Genomic DNA, 21096 nt, shown 5'->3' on the forward strand with positions numbered 1-21096 from the left:
GATCTGTAATAGCTATAAAGTTGCCTTCTACACGAAACATCTTTTTAAAAAGTTGTTAGAGATAAATAAAACAAGATGAAAAACCTTGGGGACTAGAATAAGGCAGTGATTTGTCCAAGGTCATAGGATGAGTAAACATCACATCCAGGACTAAACTTAGTAATTTCAGCCCCCCGGACCCTGCCCTGTCCCATCATCCACTCTCTGGTAGCAAAAACACACTATTTCCAAACCCATTCACACTTCCCAACTCTGGTCAAAGCTCAGCTTCTAAGAAAACACCCAGAGGCATAAGCAGATGGTGACACTTGTCTCCATGTTTAAGTGGAGCTGACTCTACAGATGAGTCCTCTGCATCCAAACACGTGACCACTTAGCCACACTGCTGCTCAAGACCCGAGACATTCTCAACTGTGTGGCCAGAGGGAGAACGAGCCAGTGATCTGGATGGGCCCATCTGGAGTGACGAAGGGGAAGGCAGTTACCTGGGGAGTCAAGGCCCTGAACATCACTTGGCTCCCATCTACCCCTGGCCATCACCTTCTGGTGGGACACAGAGCCCCCAGTGCCATGGTCCAGTGGGAAATCCATCAGAGCTGTACAGGCAGAGCTGGGCTGATGGCCAGGGTGTGGCTCCCACTCTCCTAGAAGGGGCCCAGTGTCTGTGCAGTGGGACAGCAGAAGGAGCTCCTGCTGGTATAAACATCCAAGGATTACGAAAGGAGAGAGCAGGAAGGGAAGGGAAACTCAAATCAAATGCAGCCTGAAACCTGGCATCTAGTGACCATGGTGTTATGATTCCATAGAACTTGACTAGCAGCTGCAGGAGCCAGCTGTCCCCAGGAACACAGTCAATGGGGTTTCAGACTTCTAACCAAGACCAATACATCCTGTGAATAGATGAGCCAGGCCCAACATTATGATGCAGATAGTAATCTTATCTTTACAGATAGAGAAACTGAGGCCTAAAAATGTGGGCAGAGTCACACAGATAGAGCAAACCCAGCTGATGGTCCTTGGGAATGTAGAGAGACAGAGCAGAGAACCTGCCACCATGTCACCATCTATTCAATAAAGGGGAACCTTCTGGTGATAAGGATTGGGAACAGGAGGCTGTTGGGTCAGAATTTTGAGCCCGGGAACTGTGATAGGTACTAGATTGGAAACAGTCCCATCCTGCAAAATGGCTTTCAACACAGATTCACTTCCATAGAGTTCCTGGTCACCCACTGTCGATGCCAGGCACTCCTAGAAATCAGCTGCAAGGGGCTGAGCACATCTGCCATGGTCCATGCATTCACAGAGGAAAGTCTGGAAGCCTGTCCTGTGCCTCACACCAGCGACACTTGTGGAACAGACCTCCAGCCCCCGTGTCACTCATGCCCAGAGTCTCAACTGTGTATCATGATTTGACTCCCACATCTCAATTCCCCCTGAATCCTCTTGCACCCAGACTCCTCTGAGCTTAGTTTGCCTGTACATCCCTCTGTGACTCACTAGACCTGAGTCTCTGCCCCACTTCCCTGGGCCACCCTGACCAGCAGCTGATGGCGAACATGCAGCCTGGCCCAGACCCGCCCAGCTTGCTCCCTATAGGAAGTGCTTTTTGATGTTAGCTACAGCAGGACCTACACCCCATCCACGTGGGGCTGGCTGATAAAGAAAGGTTGTCAAATGGCCAATCTACTCAGACCCCAGGAGGGACTGAGCTGTTAATATCACTGACCAGTTGTATTCATTCAATCATTCATTCATTCATTCAGCAACAAATATTGGTTAAAGGATCACTATGAGCCAGGCACTGTTCTAGGTGCTTATACATCTCCGAGTAAAATAAACAAAGATCTCTGCCATGCAGAGTTTCAACCTAGGGAAAAGAGAAAAGGAAACAATAAACATAATAAATACACACTAACATGAGTAAACAGTGATAAGTACTGTTGAAAAAAAGAAAAAGTAATGCAGGATAAGGAGCATAGGGGGCGCTATGAATGGGGTGGTCAGGGCAGAGCTCATGAACAGGGAATTGAGTAAACATCTGAAGAAGGTGAGGGCGAGTCCAAGGTACCTGCAGAAAAGTGTTCCAGGCAGGGGGAGCCCGAGGAGCAGAGGCCCTCAGCCTGTTTGCAGAGGATGGGCGGTCAGTGTGGTGGTGTGAGCACGGGCGGCAAGGCAGGAGTGAGGGTAACCAAGAGCCAGCTTTCCATGTAAGACCCAGTAACCTACAGCTCATATTCCATTCTTTTACCCTGGGGCCATCGGAGCCATCAGAAGGTTTTGACCCGTGAAGTGACAGGACATAAAAGTCATTGCCCTATAGGGTGCAAGGGTGAATAATGACGGTGGCCTGGGCCAGGCAGGGAGCAGTGGAAATGCTGAGAAATTGATTAGCATGTGGACTTATTTTGAAGGTACAGCCAGTAGAATTCCCTAGTAGATTGATATATTAAAGAAGAGGAGGAGTCAATGGTAACTTTCAGATTTTTGGCCTGTAAAATCAAATAATTCCAACTTAAAGCCATTGGAAGTTATTTGAGCCTTGAACCCCGCAGCATGAAGCTGCAACTTCTACTTTTTCTTGTAAATGATTAGAGAAGATCTTGCGGCACCAGAGATGAGATCCCCTCAGATCATCACCGCTCCTCACAGAATGTTAAAGCAACCTTCCTCGGAATGTGGCAGGCTGTAACCGATCAAAGTGCTATGACATTGTACTGATCTTGCCTGGAAGCTGTTGCAACCTTGTTCAACCTCTCTGTCCCTGCCTGTGTAAGTGAAACCGTAACTTTGCTTTGGAATGCTGACCCATTCCCTTGGAGTCTGTGTGTCCCATATGACTATCCTTAAGATTTGTGCTCTAATAAACTCTATAGTTCATCCTATTTTCTGAATCTCATTATTTAAGGTTGACAGGCCAGAGAGATGGGAAAGGCGGCCAGTAGCACAAGATTGAAATGTAAAGACGATAGTGAAACTTTGTTCACGTGGCGTTTGCCACATTTGTTGACTACTGAAGAAAAACGTAAGAAGGCGATGAATATATGAGTGTGGGGTCTCACAAAGGGTGTGAGGCCTGGAGATGGAGGTTGAGAGTCATCGATGTACAGACAGTCGTTAAAGCCACTCGATGCATAAGACCATTCAGCAATAAGTGAGTGTATTGGCTCAGAGGAGAGGTCTACAAACTGCACCCTAGCAAAGGAGCCCTTGAGGGAGAGAGGAGTGAGCTAAGAGGAGGAGCCAAAGAGCGTCCTGGAAGCTAACTGGAAAGAAAAAAACTGCATCCTGGAGGAGACCATCGGCTGGGTCAAATGCTGCCGACAGGTGCCGGAAACTGAGAACTGACCCCTGATTTAACTATGCAGAGGCCACTGGTGACATGAAGAGCCATTTCAGCGGAACTGTGGAGGCGCGTGCCCCTGCCTGGGGAGGGCTCCAGTGGAAGGAAAGAAGATCTGCCGCAAAGAGAGGCAAACATTAGGAGGGAACTCTAGTAGAAGTGGGATCAAGACACATTTGTTTTTATTGTCCTTTTTATCTTTTTATTTCATTTTTTAATTTTTTATGATTATTTTTGTCAATCCTACTCCTTCTCTGCTTTTTTATTAAAAAATGAGAAAAATAACAGCATGTTTGTTCCCAATTGAAATAATCTGGGGTAATCGTTTATGAAAGAGAGAGGGGAGCATTTCTGGAGCCCTGAGAGGGGTTCCTCACCACATGAGCATGGGTGTGCACAGGTGTGGGGACAGCTACTCCATGGTGACAGGCTGGAGGCCGCGAGGGACAGAAGTGGTGGCTGGAAGAGTCTTTGGAAGTTTCCTTCTAGTTGCTTCAATTTTCCCAGTGAAATAGGATGTGAGAGAAGTTTGGCCATGAGAGGAGAGAGGAAGACGTTCTTAGATATGTAGAAAAGCAGGAAAGTGCCTGGATCAGGCAAAGGCAGCATGATTGCCTGGAGATGGTGCATTGAAGTCCGGAGGTTGTGAATGTCAAACAGGACCAGTCCTCGTGGTGTGTGTTTCTCTCCCACATGGAGAAAAGGGCAGGAGCTTTTCACTGCTTGGGGCAGGGGCACCTGAGACTAGATTTCCTGAGACTCCTTGGGCCTTTGGATGTCAAACTTTTGATTGCTACCGCCAGGCATTTTAGGGGCCAAAAATAAAACAATAAAAATAACCGATGCTGTCACCTTGGACCTGACTAGCTTCTGAAATCCCTGTTAGTCATTCTCCTGGGTTGAAGCACTGGAAAGCAGTAGGCTTACAATGGAAGAAGCTGTATTTGCATTCTTAGGCATAGCACCATGAGAAAAGGGGCCCTCTATTAGCATGACTCCACAGAAATGACTTCTAGGGAATGCCTGTGGAAGCAAAATTTGGCAGGGCTCTTTGATCTGTATGTCAGCTGGGAGTAACTGGCTCATGCCCAACCAGGAGCCCAAATCCCCGACTCTGGATGGAGTGCCTCTCTGCCAGTGCAGGGCAGCTGGTTTCCCTGCCTTTACAGTTGGCTTCCAGGCAAATTTCCTCCCAGCTGTCTTCTCCCACAAATGTCAATTTGTGTAATTGACATGAGTCATTTAGGTTATTTCTGCCTCTGATCTGAGAGGGCCTCTGTGGTCATCTGAGTTACATAGCTCCAAATTCCAGAAATAGAACCTCTCCTGTTAGACTTCTGTTCCTGTGCCCAGTGGGTCGTGATCAGGTGCAGGTGCCGGGCACTGTGACAGTGGCATGAGGGGGGCAGGCAGCAATAGTGAGAGAACTCTATTATCTTCATTGTTCAGCTGTTTACCTGCAAACTCATTGCCTTGGTGTGAGATTTCAAATCAGTATCATGAAAAATAACACAAATTGACTTAAGACCTTAAAATACAAAACACAAAGAGAAAAGTACTCACCAAAATATTGTTTTAATGATAATTAGAGTTTCCTGATGTGCGACTTGTTTCTTTGCCTTTTCTAATGTCCGTTTGGCTAGAAGTGAAGAAAGGCCCAGAAGCAGCGACCCCTTAATTCTCTATCTCCACCGAAATGCGATAACTCTGTGTTTTTGTTTAGGAAGCATTTCTAGGAACATTTATCAGCAATTAGGAAGGAAGCAGCCCCCGGAACCCTGACGTCAGGACTCGGGGAAAATATCCTCAGGTCTGGATGAGAGCAGGCACCTGCAACCATGTGAGCTGGGCAGGGTGTGCTGACAGCAAATCTAAGCAGACCCTGTTCCTGAACCTCACTTTCCATCAACACAAAGGAATGACAGAAAAGCCATTGCCAGCTTTCCGAATTACTGAAAACAAGGCAATATCGAAATATTAACTACGTCACAGTGAAGAAAACAGTTGTATGGAAGGCTCTCCGCCTGTATCTACCTACATTCAAAAGTCGTTTCTTTCACCTCTCCCCATCACCCTGGAGTTCTAACGTTAAAGATGACTGGTCCATGGTAACGATCTATGAAAGGGTTAAAGCCTTATTTGTTTCAGTTTCTTTTCCTAAATAGAAAAGGCAATAAACATCACCAGGAATGTATCCTGAGCATACATTCTCTCTAATGCATTAACAAAAGCAATCAATATAAATGACATTTGTCAAAGAACCCAATTCTGTGAACACATGCCATTCAGGAGCTCCTTTTCCAGGCAAAACCTGTCACCATGTGGAACAGAGCGGCATTGCAGCTGCCTGTCCAAAAATCCCGCTTCCACTAGGACAAAGGGATGTTCTGAGCCAAAACACAAAGTCAAAATACAGCAAAGAGCTCTTCAAAACCATGATCAGCAGGGAGCCATTCCCAGTCTGCTTTCTCAGCTTCCACCATCAAAGGGATATCGAGAATTCGCCGTTTATTTCAGTTGAAAAATCAAGTCCCAGCCTCAGAGTCCCCGTGCCCTAGATAATTGCTCTTGGTAAAAGAACCATAGATTATCAGAAGGGAAGTTACAGATTACCCGGTTCTTTTTTTTTTTTTACAAACAGAAGTAGAGGAGAAGCAACAGGTTCGCGGAGATATTTACCACTTCTTGTGCTGTGTTCACTCTCTCTGTAAGTAACAGACAAAGGAGGTAACATCTCCAGAGTCTCCAGTAGCAGGGTGGTAAGTTTCCTCTGCAGGGAGGCTCTACCACTGCTGGGATCACCTCCAATCCCCCTTTCAGATCATCTGGGAGTGGCACCATAGACAGGCCAGAGCTGTGTCTGCGGAGATGAGGGATGGGCCAGCTCAGTGGCCATGCAGGACAGAACCCAAGTCCCAGGTGAACAAGCAAAGGAAAAGGTTCTGGAAGAAAGCTGCAGGCAATGTGGGAGAGTCTTGCAGGGTCAGGTGCCCTCAAAGGCTTCTGCACATGCCTCCTGCCCATCTGGCGTGGTGGTCCACTTTTGGGGTGGCTGGCACTCTTTCTACAGTACAAAGAATCAGGTGGTGGCTGGCCCAAGACAGCCCTGGGGGGTGAGGATGAGATGAAAGAGACACAGTCCCACTCCTGGTTTCTCAGAGCACCCTCCATTTCCTCTCCTACAGCGCATGCCTGGGAGGATTGTGCTTACCTGTTGTTTCCGCACTGGCCCTTGTAGATAATGAACCTCTTAAGGGAAGAAACTGTATCTCTTCCATCTCTGCATCCTCAGAGCCTAACACGGACCCTGATAAATAGCAGGCACCAAATAAATGTTAAGTAAAAGAGGGGAAGAAAAAGAGGAAGGGAGGCCAAGACTAGAGTTATGACTGCTGCAGGAACGTTGCTGATGAGTGCAGCAGACCCTCAGGTGATTAATTTTAAAAAGGGTTTGCCCACGGACACATGCCAACAGTTCCCCCCACCACAAGCTGCTTTCCCTGCCAATCAGCAAGGCAAAACCTCAGGACACTTTCTCTCCCCTGACATACATCCCTGGTAGGCTGGGCTTTTGTGGTGATTTTGTTCTAATTTTTAACATTACTTTCTAAAAATTTCAAATCTACCAAAAATAAAAAAAGAATATAAATTACTGACACACCTGTAATCTCAGCACTTTGTGAGGCTGAGGTGATAGGACAGCTTGAGGCCAGAAGTTTGAGACCAGCCTAGGCAACATGGCAAAACTATCGCTACAAAAAAGTACAAAAAGTCGCCAGGCATGATGGCACGCACTACTCGGGAGGCTGAGGTGAGAGGACCGCTTGAGCCCGGGAGGTCAAGGCTGCAGTGAGCTGAGATCATGCCAGTGCACTCCAGCACAGACAATAGAGAGATCCTGCCTTAAAAACAAAACAAAAAATCCAAGACCATCAGCATGTCGTTCATTGAAATCCACTCTTTTACTAGGATCAAGTTTATCCTGCCTGTATTTCTTCTTTGCAAAAATTAACGGATGTACACACACACACACACACACACACACACAATTTAGTTTCCCCATGTTTCTTACACAAAAGGTAATAAAACATATGTAACTTTTACATTTGCTTCTTTCTGTTAATGATCTGTCTTGAAGATGACTCGGTGTTGGTTCGGAGAAATCTTCCTCATTCCTGCGATGGTGTCAACAGACTTCTGTTATATGGATAAGCCACAGTTGATTCAACCAGTCTCCTATGGATTGGCTTTTAGTTCATTTCCAACAGTTTGTCGTTACAGATAATACCAGCAATAAATAACTCTATGCATAGTATATTGTTTTAAATGTGTAATGAGTGAAGATACATTTTCAGAGAGAATTTCTAGAAATGGGGTTGCTGGTCAAAGTGTAAATGCATGTAGAACCTGTTTTTTTAATAAATATATACAAGAGATAAGACTTACTTTGTATTTGATTTGATAATTTGACTTGGAATTTTTCTGTGGGAATAAAAGTGTTAGAATGATATTTTTAAATTTCACAAAATGTGTAGACAGTAACCAAGGTCTCAGAGCCATGGAGGGCTCTAAAACTAGTTCCATAAGGCATTTACTGTAAAAATACCTACAGATCTTTAACAGAAAAGTATATTTCTTTACAGTAGAAAAATATTTGAACAACTTTTCTTAAAAGACAAGAATTCAAATGTAACATACGACCAGCTAAAACGGAATCTAGCTGTTTATAAGAACTGATTCCAAAATATACATATATGAAAATTTATGTAACTGATATGTAGAAGCTCTTCAAAACTGACGGTAAATTTAAAAGTTAAAATTGGCCTTGCCTCTACAGTTTGGAGCTGCAGATCAGCCGGCAATGGCTGCCGGTCTCGGCTGCTTTCTTGGTGCCTGAGCTGCAGAGTGGGCCTGTGTAGGGGCTGTTGTCCGGGTCACTCTCCCTCTGGCTGTTTGTGGCCTAGGTGCATGAGGCACTCAGTCTTGGCCTGGAAAGAATCCCACGCACTGGAAGAGCTAAAGGTGTGCAGTGTTGTGTCTGCTTGGAGACAGTGGAGCAGATCCGGGGCAGTCCTCGCCAGGCTGGCTTTAAAGCCCTTTTTTGGTTTAGGATTCGGCTTCATCGTGGTCACTTCCATTATCATCGTCATTCTCCTCATCTCCTTCCCTCTTTTCTTCTTTAAGCATTTTCAGGTATTTACCAGCTAAAATCTTCTTTGGTAATATATCTGTAAGAAACTGAAAAGTTTCTGATTCCTCCGCAGTGTTTGCTAAGTCACCGTAAGTCAGGACTTTCTTTTCCTTTCCACTGCCATGTCTGTAGGAATATTGAACTAGTGTAGCTAGATATTGAACAAGGAGCTCCGTGGCCTTGGCCGTGAGCACCAGCACCTCCTGGTTGATGCTGGACACCTCGGGGCAGCTCTTCATGATGACCCGGATGCGGGACAAGGGCAGCAAGACGAGCCGCTGCTCCCCGCACTTGTCTTTGCCCACGACCACGTCCGCCATCTTCCCGCTCCGTGTGCCCGCAGTAGCCGGCGGGCCCGGCCGCGAAGTGGCTGTCCTGCCCCGCCAGCCGGCGGGTGCGAGGAATCTGTTTTTTGTTTTCCAATTTCCCATCCTACGACCTGTCCTATTTCACAGGCTCATCAGCCCTGTAGGACCGCGCCGATTTCCCCACAGCCTTGCCAAAGGTGAGCTGCGAAGCTTTTGTGTGTTTGCCAAATCCGTAAGTGAGAAATGATATCCCCACGCAGTTTTAATTTACATTCTTCTTTTTACAGTGAAGTTGTGTATCTTGTATAAGTCTAGAGGTCACCTTTATATGATTTTTGTGATCGAACTCTATTCATTATTTTGCTCCTTTTTCTATCTGGTTTCTTATCTTTTATTTATTTTTTCTTTTTCGTGTGTGTGTGAGAGAGAGGAGAGAAAGAGAGAGAAAGAGAAAGAGGAGAGAGAGAGAGAGAGAGAGAGAGAGAGAGAGAGAGAGAGAGAGAGAGAGAGAGAGAGAAAGAAAGAGAGAGAGACAGGTTCCTACTCTGTTGCCCAGGCTGGAGTGCAATGGTGCAACTGTTCCTCACTGCAGCCTGGAACTCCTGGACTCAAGCAACTCTCCCATCTCAGCCTCTCTGGCAGCTGAGACTACAGGCATGTGCCACCACACCCTGCTAATTTTAGCATTTTTTTGTTGAGGTGGTGTCTTGCTATGTTGCCCGAGCTGGTCTACTAGCCTCAAATGATCCTCCCGCCTCAACCTCCCAATGGGTTGGGATTACAGGCATGAGCCATCGTCCCTGTCCAAATGATCTATTTTGAGCTAATTTCTGTAGACGGTGTAAGTAAGGGGTCCAGCTTTATTCTTTTGCATATGGATACCCAATTGCCCTACCCCCACTTGTTTAAAACACTGAATTATCTTAGCATCCTTGTCAAAACTCAATTGACTATAAATGTATGGATTTATTTCTGAGTCCTCAGCTATTTTCCACTAGTCTATGTCTATCTTTGTGCAAGTACTACACTATGAATTACTGTCATTTTATTTAAGTTTAGAAATTTGGATGCAAGTCTTCCAACTATGTTCGTCTTTTTCAAAATTATTTTGGCTGGTCTGGGTTCCTTGCATAACCATATAAACACGAGGATCACCTCATCAATTTCTGCAAAGAAGCCAACGTGTTTTGAGAGGTATGGGTTGAATCTGTAGATCAATTTAGATAGATCAATTGCTGTCTTAGCAATATTAAGTTTTCCAATCCACATACACAGGGTATCTTTTTATTTAATTGCTTTCAAGAACACTTTCTGATTTTCAATATACAAGGTTTAGAATTATTTTGTAAATTTATTTCTAAGTATTTTATTCTTTTCAATGCAGTTGTAAATGAAACAGTTGTCTTAATTTCATCTTCAGACTCTTCACTGTTGGTGTATATAAATACAACTGCTTTTTATATGCTCATATTATTAGTTTTCTATTGCTGCTGTACAAATTATCACTAACTTGGGGCTTTAAATAATGCAAATTTATTATCTGACAGTTCTATAGGTCAAAGGTCCAAGATGGTCTCACTGCAGGCAGAAGGGCTACATTTCTTTCTAGAGGCTATCAGGGAGAAACGTTTTATCTTTTTCAGTCTCTGGACACTTGGCTTGTGGTCACTTCCTCCCTGCACATCAGGTCACACCTTGCCATGTCCCATCCCTCTGACTTCCTCCACTGCCTCCATCCTCCACTTGGAAGGATCCTAGTCTCCACATTCAACCTCCTGATAATCCAAGGAAATCTCCCTATTTAAAATCACCTGATTAGCAACCTTAATTCCAATCTGCACCTTTAAATTCCCTTTGACATGTAATCTGACATATTCACTGAGGAAATCTGTGGGGATTGCTCCCGTGTGAGGCCCCTAGGAAATGGGCTTCGCAATACGGTGAGCTTGAGCCGGGACACAGATCCTGGTTGGGGGAGTTGAGCTGAGGGAAAGCGGGAACCGAGAGAGGAACTATATGTTATTCAAAATAATTAACAGACATTACTTTAAGGATATGAGGACTTGCAAGGCATTGTGACCACTTTCGGCTCCTTATGGTTTATTGCTTGATTGTGTTCATTTTGGACCCTTGTTACCTTCATTGTAAAATATTAAGTATTTACACTTGGTAACTTACTTACCGTAACTTACAGGGCGTAACTGTAACTTACCATAGCTCACAGGGCGTGACTGTAACTTACTTAACTTGACCTATTGGGCGTAACCTACTTACTGGAAGTAACCTACTTACTGGACTTAACTTACTGGGCGTAACTTGCTTACTGTAACTTAAGTACGTTGATCTGGCGTAAACAACTTTGACTTCAGAAAAGTATATAATGAAACATATTGCAAAAATAAAATTGCTGCTTGGACATAGCCTAAGCCAGCCCTCCAGACTCCACTTTTCTATTTCTTTCACTTCCGCACACTCTCTCCCTTAGGTTGAACGAGACATCCACGTTGGCAGTCTCGGGGACTCCTGCAGGTCAGTAGTCCCCCGGCAGACATGCCGGACCCCAACAATTCACAGATTCTGAGATTAAGTCAGGAACATCTCTGGGATTGGGGGAGCATCGTTCTGGCTATGCATCGACCTTGCATTCTGAAATACTGATGAACACATTTATTAGTGCTAATATTTTTTGTGTGTTCTTAGAAATTTTTGTACGAGATCATGTAACCTATATAATTTTACTTCTTTCTTTTCAGTCTGGTTAGATTGTATTTCTTCTTCTTGCCTAATAGCTTTGACGGGAACATTCGTGACAATATTCAAAAGAGGTGATGAGAGAAGACATCCATCCTTGTCTTATTCCTGATCACAGGAGAAAAGCATTCTGACTCACCTTGAAGTATGATGTGAGGTGTGGTTTTTATATAGATGGCCTTTATTTGCTTGTGAAAGTTCCCTTCTTTTCCTAGTTTTTGAATGTTTTCATCCAGAAAATTTGTTGAATTTTGTGAAATAATTTTTCTATGTCTATTGAGATGATCACATGGGATTTGTTCTTTATTCAGTATTGATTGATAGTTTTCTGTGATATTTTTGTCTAGTTTCAGTTTTTGGATAATATTGGCCTCATAAAATGAGTTGAAAAGACGTCTCTCCTCTTTTATTTCTTGGAAGACTTTGTGAATGATTGGTGTCAATTTTTTTTTAAATGTTACGTAAAATTCTTCAGTAATGCCCTGTGGACCTCGATTTTTCTTTGCAAAAAGTTTTTAAATTACTAATTCAGTCAGTTTACATGTTATATGTGTGTTTGATTTTTTATTCCTTTTTGAGTTAGTGTTGCTCATTTTTGTATTTCTAGAAGTTTTTTCATTTACATCTGGATTATCTAATTTGTTGACAACAATTGTTGAAACTATTTGCTTGTAATTTTTTTTATTTCTGCAAGGTTGATAGTGATGTTTCTTTTTATGAACTTTTTTTTATTTCTTAGAAATTCTACTATTTTGAGTTGCAGTTCCCACTTTGTCCTCAAGATGCTTATATATAAAGTTGTTTATTTGTTTTTTTAATTGGTGGGAAGAAGGCTCTTCTTCACTTTTGATTTTGTAATTTAATTTTATGGCATTGTGATTACAGTATGTTATTTACACTAATTCTACTTTGTGAAACTTATTGAGGTTTCTTTGTGATTTAATATATAGCCAATCCTTGTGACTGTTCTACGTACGCTTGAGAAGAATGTGTATCTCTATTAGAGTGCTGTCAAGTTTGATGTAGAGCCATCAGATGCACCTTATTAAGTTCTCTCATATCCCAGCTAACATCGTGTTGACATGGCCTGTCTTGGACTAAATGTTAAAGTCTCATGCCAATAGCATGCTTCTATTTCTACCTCTGTCTCTTGTTTCTGCTTTAAGAGGTTAGTTTCTGCTTTAAGAGGTTAGTTATTTGGGTAGGTACTCATGCCTGGCATATCTTCATTGTAAATTGTAGCCTTTAACATTTTAAAGTAGACAATTTTTATTTGTCTGTTATCATGTTGCTGTTCTGCAAGTTTTTTGAAACTAAATTCTACCTTGTGTTATGTCAGAATCTCTTGTTTCTGTTCTCTGGAAATACATTTACTCATCTCTATTTTCAGCCTTTCTGAATCACATTGTTTCAGGTATGCTTCTTTTATATGGCACCAAATTGATTTTTGTGTTGTGAGCCAGTACAATTTTTTTTTTTTTTTTTTTTTTGACACAAGGTCTATTTCTGTCACCCAGGCTGGAGTGCAGTGGCCCAGTCTTGGCTCACTGCAGCCTTGACCTCCCCAGCTCAAGGGATCCTCCTGCCTAAGCTTCCAAAGTAGCTGGGACTACACGTGCACACCGCCGCACCCAGCTAATGTCTTTTATTTTTAGCAGAGACAAAGTCTCCCTGTGTTGCCCAGGCTGGTTTCCAACTCGTAAACTCAAGCAAGCCTTCTGCCTCAGCCTCCCAGAGCGCTGGGATTACAGGTATGAGCCACTGCACCTGGCCTGGAAATTCTTTTCTTTTAGTGGGGAAACACAAATTCATTGTATTTATTAATATAGCCAACATGTTTCATCTCAACTTTGCCATCTTTTTAGTCATTTATTCATTGGTGTATTTTGTTCTATTTACTCTTTTTTTTTTTAAATGTGTTTCCTTTTTATGTCTTTTTAGTGTTATGTGTTTAAGGTTTTTATGTGTTTCGTTTTTCTTTTTTAATGTTTTAAATTGCTAGGGAAGAGTGGAGTTTTGAAGGTTTGTGTTTTTGTTCTACTAGGTTCCCCTGTACTAATATCATTCTAAAAATTTATTTCTCTTTTTCCTTATTTGTTTTTCTACTATTTGGTTTGTCAGCTTCAAAAGATGTTATTTCACATCTACCTGTTAGCATCTAGAAATCAATGAACTTATTTCACTTTCTTCTTTCTCTTCACATTTTAGATTATTACTTTATTAGAATTCATAATTTTTATTTAGCATTTTTCTACTCTTACAGTATTTATTAATTTCAATATTGCTCCTCTGTTGTCTTTCTTCATATCTGAAGTTGAGAACGCTGATGCCAGCACAATTTTCTTTTCTTTGTAAACGGCTTGGAGTATTGTATTGAACACTTAATGGATTTTTTTCCTTTGTCTTGAAAGTAAGATCGTTTTATTAAGACAGTTGAGAACTGATCGTTTCAACCCAGTTCTTTTAGTTACGTGATAGATCTTTGAAATAAATGATTGTCTGTTTTTTGTTTCAGAAGAGCTTTTGTGTCATGGCTTTACATAAACATTAGTTGTTGCTGCTGTTCTTCTCCTTAGCCTTATTCCTCTACTTCAGTTACAGTAAGTGAGAGTTTCTTTGCCTATTTATTTATAGCTGTTATTGTCTTTGTGGTCCCATTTTTACCTCTTATTTTCATTTGATTTTTGTTCTCTGGCTATTTTCGTTCCTTTCTTCAGTTTCCTTGTTTTATTTTCAGGTGAATCCATTCTCTCGGTGAATCTTGTGATGAGTTTTTGTTTCTGAGGTGGTTCTTACTTACCTTTTCTGACAGTGGTCCATCATTCATTTCACAGAGGTCTGACTTTTTGTCCAGTTAGTCTCTTTGCCTTTAGTTTTCTGATTCAAGATATTTGCATCCAATCTGAGAATTGCATAGATTTGTAAAGAATGCATAGATTGGATGAGGTGTTGACTTACGCTTTCCCCTGGGCTTTTGAGGGGGAGGGTAATGTCCTTGTCATTTCCCATTTTCCTCTCACAGTAGCATTGTATGGAGGTTGTCCGTTGTGCTGCGTTTCCCTAGGGGGTTTGATATTTTCCTGGGTCAGCAATAGCAGATGCAGCAGGCCGGAGGATTTAGGGGACGACATTTCTTAGTTCAAGATTCCGCTCATCCTTCACTATAATAACATGCAGTTTGTTGCTTTTGTTTTAATACAAATGTCTTTTTCATGGGGAATGATTGGGTGTGTATTTTGATCCTGTGGTGATCTTTCGTTTGTGTAAAAACTTTATGACTCTGGATTCCTTCGTTCTCTTTCCTGTTAAACCTCCAAAGAACACCTACCCTCTCTGAGTCACCAACCAGAACTGCTGCTTTCCTGAGACTGCCACCTCCAGTCCACTACACCTTTATGCTGCTGCGGCTTCCTCCTCCTCCTCTTTCTCTTCTGCTTCCTTCTTCTTTCTTTTCTTCTTCTTCTTCCTTCTTCTTTCTTCTTTTTTTCTTCTCCTTTCTTCTTCCTTCTTCTTTCTTCTTGTTCTCCTTTCTCCTTCCTTTTTTCTTCTTCCTTCTTCTTTCAGTCTTTCTCCTTCTTTCTCTTCTTTCTTCCTCTTCTTGTCCTTTTTCTTGTTGTTGTTGTTCTTGTTTTTCTACTTCTTTTCTCTTCTTCTTCTTCTCCTCTTTCTTCCTCCTTCTTCCTTCTTCTTCTTCCTTCTTTCTAATTAAAATAGAGACCGGGCCTTGCTAGGTTACCCAGGCTGGTCTCGAACTTCTGAGCTCAAGTGATCCTTCTGCCTCACCCTCCCAAAGTGTTAGGATTACAGGCGTGAGCCACTGCCCTGACAATACTTTTTCTTTTTGATCCTCCAGTAGTAGCTTGTTGCCAGATGGACTCAGCTCAGACTTCTTTTCACTTTCCCCACTTACACTCAGGCAGAAGTCTCACTTTTTTTGTTTTTTGAGACAGGGTCTTGCTCTGTCGTCCAGGCTGCAGTGCAGTTGTGTGATCTCAGTTCACTGCAGACTCTGTCTCGGGGGCTCAAGCAATTCTCATGCCTCAGCCTCCCAAGTAGCTGGGATTACAAGTGCACACCACCACGCTGGCTAATTTTTGTGTCGTTAGTGGAGACAGGGGTTCACCATGTTGTCAGGCTGATCTCAAACTCCTGCGCTCAGGCTGTCTTCCTGCCTCGGCCTCCCAAAGTGCTGGGATTACAGACATGAGCCATCATGCCCGGATGGGTCTCTCCCTTTCTAGAGTGGTTTCATCTGAGCTGGAGCCCAGGTGCCCTTTCCTCTGCTCTGAAGTCCCCATCTGACTCCACCATGGGGAGGGCAGTAGCACCGTCTCTCTTGTTCCAGTTGCCTGTCCCTTACACACACTGAAGCTTGCAGGGCTCTCTGTCATCTGGTAACATTGTAGACATGGGTTATAGATGCTAGGACTTGTTCTCTCTTTGTTGCTCTATATGGTTTTTACAGAACATATGGAGGGATTAAAATTTTGGCAGCTACTATGATCCTAAGAGAACTTGGAAGTTCCTCCAACTGCCTTTTTCTTAAAGCTAACCTTGAAACATTCTTTTGTATTTGTATAAATTTAAGGGGTGCAAGTGCATTTTTGTTCCAAGGATGTCTTGGATAGGGGTGACGTCTGGGCTGTTAGTGTAGCCATCACCCGAACGGTGCATATTGCACCCATTAACTCACTTCTCATCCCTCACCCCTCACCCTTCTCAACGTCCAGCATCCTGCACTCTGTCCATGCGTACATGTTATTTAACACCACTCATTAATGAGAACCGGTGGTATCTGACTTTCTGTTTCTGAGCTGTTTCACTTAAGATAACGGTCTTCAGTTCTGAAAGCCATGTTGCTGCAGAAGACTTGATTTCGGAGCTGAATTTCATTTTAGAAAATGATCGGACATTTTCTTTATCCAGTCATTTGTTGATGGACACATAAGTGGATTCTGTGACTTTGCTATTGTGAATTATGCTGTGATAATCGTGTGCGCAGGTATCTTTTTGACATAATGATCTCTTTTCCTTTGGGTAGATACCCAGTAGTGGGATTACTGGACCAATTGCCTCCAAAAGATTCCTTTTTACCTCTTCAGACTTTTTCTGGAATTTCTCAACTTGGCTTCACTCATAAAAATGTGTTGAATGGTAAAAAATGGAAGCTACATAAAGTGATTGGACTCAGCCATCCCCTAACCTAGGAAGTAGTTAAAGAGACATTTTCTGTTTTCAGAACACGTGGAGGGTTCAGAGATCCCATAAGAGGCCTACACCCCCATGTCCTCCTTTTCCTATGCTTTCTCCTATCCCCCAGCTCCCCTAAAATAATCACTTACTTCATCATTATAAGGCAGGGCATGTTCTCCTTACAGTGGGGTCCGGTGAGAAAATGTTCCACATATAAAATATTATACTGAGAGTGAGGTCAGAGATTTAGAGGCCAGCTCCATTTCTCCCTAACCCCACCTCATCACAGGCCCCTGGGGAGCCACTTACCTCCCTGAACTCAACAATCATCACTACCACAAATGTAAAGGAATTCACTATTCTTCGTTTGTGTATGAAGCTGGTGTAATTATCTTGCAAAGCTCTTTTGAAACATGAGGGTGCTTGAAAAAGGAGAAAATGCCATAAAAATAGGAAGATGTTTTATACAAGCCAGAGACAAACATAGATACCATCCTATCAGGAATTTCAGTAGGATTAGTGAGCAACCCGGATATAGAGGCCTCTAGACCTCGGCAGTGGAACAAGAGAGGGTGAGGGAATGAGAAAATTATTACCTTTGCTATTGACTTGAACGTCGGCTGGGAATACCCTGCAAGGACCACAGAGGTGTTTGTCATGGGTTTGAATTGCAAAACCCTGAAATAGGTTCAGAATAGTTTCCTGAGGTAACAGACAGTTTTGTACGAGGCCATCTGGGGACCAAAGTGAGGGCAAAGGCGGGTGCCCTTGGCATCTCCAAGAAGATGTTATTGTTTCTCCCTCCCATCTTCATTTACTGAGAGAGTAAAAAATAGGAATTGGAGAAGTCTCAGGCTCTTCTTTGGTTCTTGGCTTGCTAACCCTCCTCTGAGCTTCAAAACAAATGAGCAGCTCCTGTGGCTTTTTATGGAATTCTGAGAAAGAAGTTCTAAAAACTGCTCATGCTCCTGGAGGCAGCTTGAGGATTTTACCTGCTCATTTGTTTATGATGCAGTTTGCAAAGTGTCCATCAGAGGCTCCCAGCCCTGTCCTCCCTGCATGTCTTAAGATCACCGGAAAAGACTCTAGAACCCCTGTACTCTAGAACCCCTGACCTAACATTGTTCTTAGTTAGCGTCCCAGGGGAAATATACCAACTTATGCTTAATACTTTGAACAGGTCCGTTTTTCCACCATCATCTTAGGCAGCCCTGAAGTGAGGACCATGCTCTGTGTCACAGGTATAGTGCGGCAGGCTATGTTTATGGTGCTGTAGGCTGTGTGTTTGCTGAGGCATGAGCCTCCATGCCCAGCCTCAAATATTATGAGGAAGATAATGTATGTTATGATGATCTGTGATGAGTGATCTTTGATGTTATCATTGTAATTGTTTTTTGATGCCACCAACTGCACCCATAATTGTTCAATGTGTTCTGACTGCTCCACCAAACGGCTATTCCCCCATTTCTCTCCCTCTCCTCAGGCCTCCCTATTTCCCGAGACACAGCAATATTGAAATTCGGCCAGTTAATAACACTACAGTGGACTCTAAGTATTCAAGTGAGAGGACGAGTTGTACATCTCTCACTTTAAATCAAAAACTAGAAATGATTAAGCTTAGTGAGGAAGGTATTTCAAAAGCTGAAACAGGCCCGGGCTGGGTGCAGTGGCTCATGCCTGTCATCTCAGCACTTTGAAGGGCCAAGGGGGCTGAATCACCTGAGGTCAGGAATTTGAGACCAGCCTGGCCAACATGGCAAAACCCCATCTCTACTAAAAATACAAAAATTAACCGCGTGTTGTGGTGTGCACCTGTAATCCCAGCTACTTGGAAGGCTGAGGTAGGAGAATCATTTGAACCCAGGAGGCGAAGGTTGCAGTGAGCTGAGATTGCACCAGCTGCACTCTCAGATCTGCACTCCAGCCTGGGTGGCAGAGCAAAATTCAGCCTCCAAAAAGAAAGCTGAAATAGGCCCCAAATCTAGGCCTCTTGTGCCAAACAGTTAGCCAAGTTGTGAATGCAAAGGAAAAGTTGTTGGGGGCATTAAAAGTGCTTCACCAGTGAACACATGCATGACAAGAGATGGAAACAGCCTTTCGCTGGTAGAGAGGAAGTTCGAGTGGTTTGGACAGAAGATCAAACCAGCCACCACGTTCCTTTAAGCTACTTAGCCTGCTCCAGAGCAAGACCCTGGCGTTCTTCAGTTTTGTGAAGGCTGAGAAAGATGACAAAGCTGCAGAAGAAAAGCTGGAAGTTTGCAGAGGTTGGATCATGAGGTTTAGGGAAAAGGCATGGTCATAACATCAGTTTGCATGGCGAGGCGGCAGGTGCGGATGGAGAAGCTGCAGCAAGTTCTGAAAGGATCCAGCTAAGATCACTGATAAATGCGTTAAACCAAACCACAGGTTTTCAGTATAGTCAAACTAGTCTTCTACTGGAGGAAGATGCCATCCAGGGCTTTCATATCTAGAGAGAAGTCAACGCCTGGCTTCAAAGCTTCAAAGGACAGGCTGCCTCCTGTCAGGGCTAATGCACCTGGCGACTTTAATTTGAAGCCAGTGCTCATTGACCATTCTGAAAATCCTAGGGCCTCTAAGAATTTTTCTCAATCTCCTCCACCTGTGCTCTAGAAATAGAAAGACAAAGTCTGGGTGATAGCACATGTATCTACAGCACGGTTTACTGAATATTGTAGGCCCACTGTTGAAACTTACTGCCCAGAAAAAAAAAAAAAATTCCTTTCAGAATATTACTGTTTACTAACAATACACCAAGAGCTCCGATGGAGATGTGCAAGGAGATCAGTGTTGTTTTTTGCCTGTAACACAATATCTATTCTGTAGCCCACGGGTCAAGGAGTAACTTTTTTTTTTTTTTTTTGAGACAGAGTTTTCCTCTTGGCGTGATTTCGGCTCACTGCAACCTCTGCCACCCAGGTCTAAGTGGTTCTCCTGCCTCAGCCTCCCAAGCAGCTGGGATTACTAGCATGCGCCAACATCTGGCTAATTTTTTGTATTTTTAGTAGAGACAGGGTTCCTACCATGTTGGCCAGGCTGTTCTCGAACTCCTGACCTCAAGTGATCTGCCCGCCTCAGCCTCTCAAAGTGTTGAGATTACAGGCATGAGCCACTGTGCCTGGCCTGAGGAGTAATTCTGACTTTCAAATTTTATTATTTAAGAAATACACTTCAGCCCGGTGCGAGGAACGGTCTCCGCTGACAGATCCCCTTCTTCCGGCCGCGCCACTCGGGAGGCGGATCCCCGGGGCCTGAGGCTTCCCCCGCCGGGCTTGCTCTCCCTCCTTCGCTGGCGCTGCCGCGGGTCCACCGAGCTGCCTCTGAGGAGCAGCCGCAGGAGGAGGAGGAGGTCGACGGGGACGGTGGGCGGAGACCGCGCTCTCGCTTCCCCGGCGGCTGCGCGGGCAGGACAATGGAGGTGGCGGTGGAGAAGGCGGCGGCCTTAGCGGCGGCCTCTGGGGGACCCTCAGCCGCGCCGAGCGGGGAGAACGAGGCCGAGAGTCGTCAGGGTCCCGACTCGGAGCGCGGCAGCGAGGCGGCCGGCTCAACCTGTTGGGCACTTGCGCCGTGTGCCACCAGAACATCCAGAGCCGGGCGCCCAAGCTGCTGCCCTGCCTGCACTCTTTCTGCCAGCGCTGCCTGCCTGCGCCCCAGCGGTATCTCATGCTGCCCGCGCCCATGCTGGGCTCGGCGGAGACCCCGCCGCCCGTTCCTGCCCCGGGCCCGCCGGTCAGCGGCTCGTCGCCGTTCGCCACCCAAGTTGGAGTCATTCCATGCCCAGTTTGCAGCCAAGAATGTGCAGAGAGACACATCATAGATAACTTTTTTGTGAAGGACACTACAGCAGTACAGTAGAAAAGTCAAATCAGGCTGCACAAGCTGTGAGGACAATGCAGAAGCTGATGGCTTGTGTGTAGAGTGTGTTGAATGGCTCTGCAAGACATGTATCAGAGCTCATCAGAGGGTAAAGTTCACAAAAGACCACACTGTCAGACAGAAAGAGGAAGTATCTCCAGAGGCAGCTGGTGTCACCAGCCAGCGACCAGAGTTTTGTCCTTTTCATAAAAAGGAGCAGTTGTTGGGAGGCCGAGGTGGGTGGATCACGAGGTCAAGAGATCGAGACCATCCTGGTCAACATGGTGAAACCCCGTCTCTACTAAAAATATAAAAAATTAGCTGGGCATGGTGGCGTGTGCCTGTAATCCCAGCTATTCAGGAGGCTGAGGCAGGAGAATTGCCTGAACCCAGGAGGCAGAGGTTGCGGTGAGCTGAGATTGCGCCATTGCACTCCAGCC

The 21096-nt window shown here is 44.2% G+C and overlaps 2 pseudogenes; one reads left to right on the plus strand and one right to left on the minus strand.

The window, feature by feature from the left end:
- Positions 1-8085: 8085 nt before the first annotated feature.
- On the minus strand, positions 8086-8862 carry LOC118146687 (chromatin accessibility complex protein 1 pseudogene; annotated as a pseudogene).
- An 11117-nt stretch (positions 8863-19979) lies between these two features.
- Positions 19980-21063, plus strand: LOC128929439 (transcription intermediary factor 1-alpha pseudogene; annotated as a pseudogene).
- Positions 21064-21096: the final 33 nt, after the last annotated feature.

Source organism: Callithrix jacchus, chromosome 13 (genome assembly GCF_049354715.1).
Source record: "Callithrix jacchus isolate 240 chromosome 13, calJac240_pri, whole genome shotgun sequence".
NCBI classification, from domain to species: domain Eukaryota; kingdom Metazoa; phylum Chordata; class Mammalia; order Primates; family Cebidae; genus Callithrix; species Callithrix jacchus.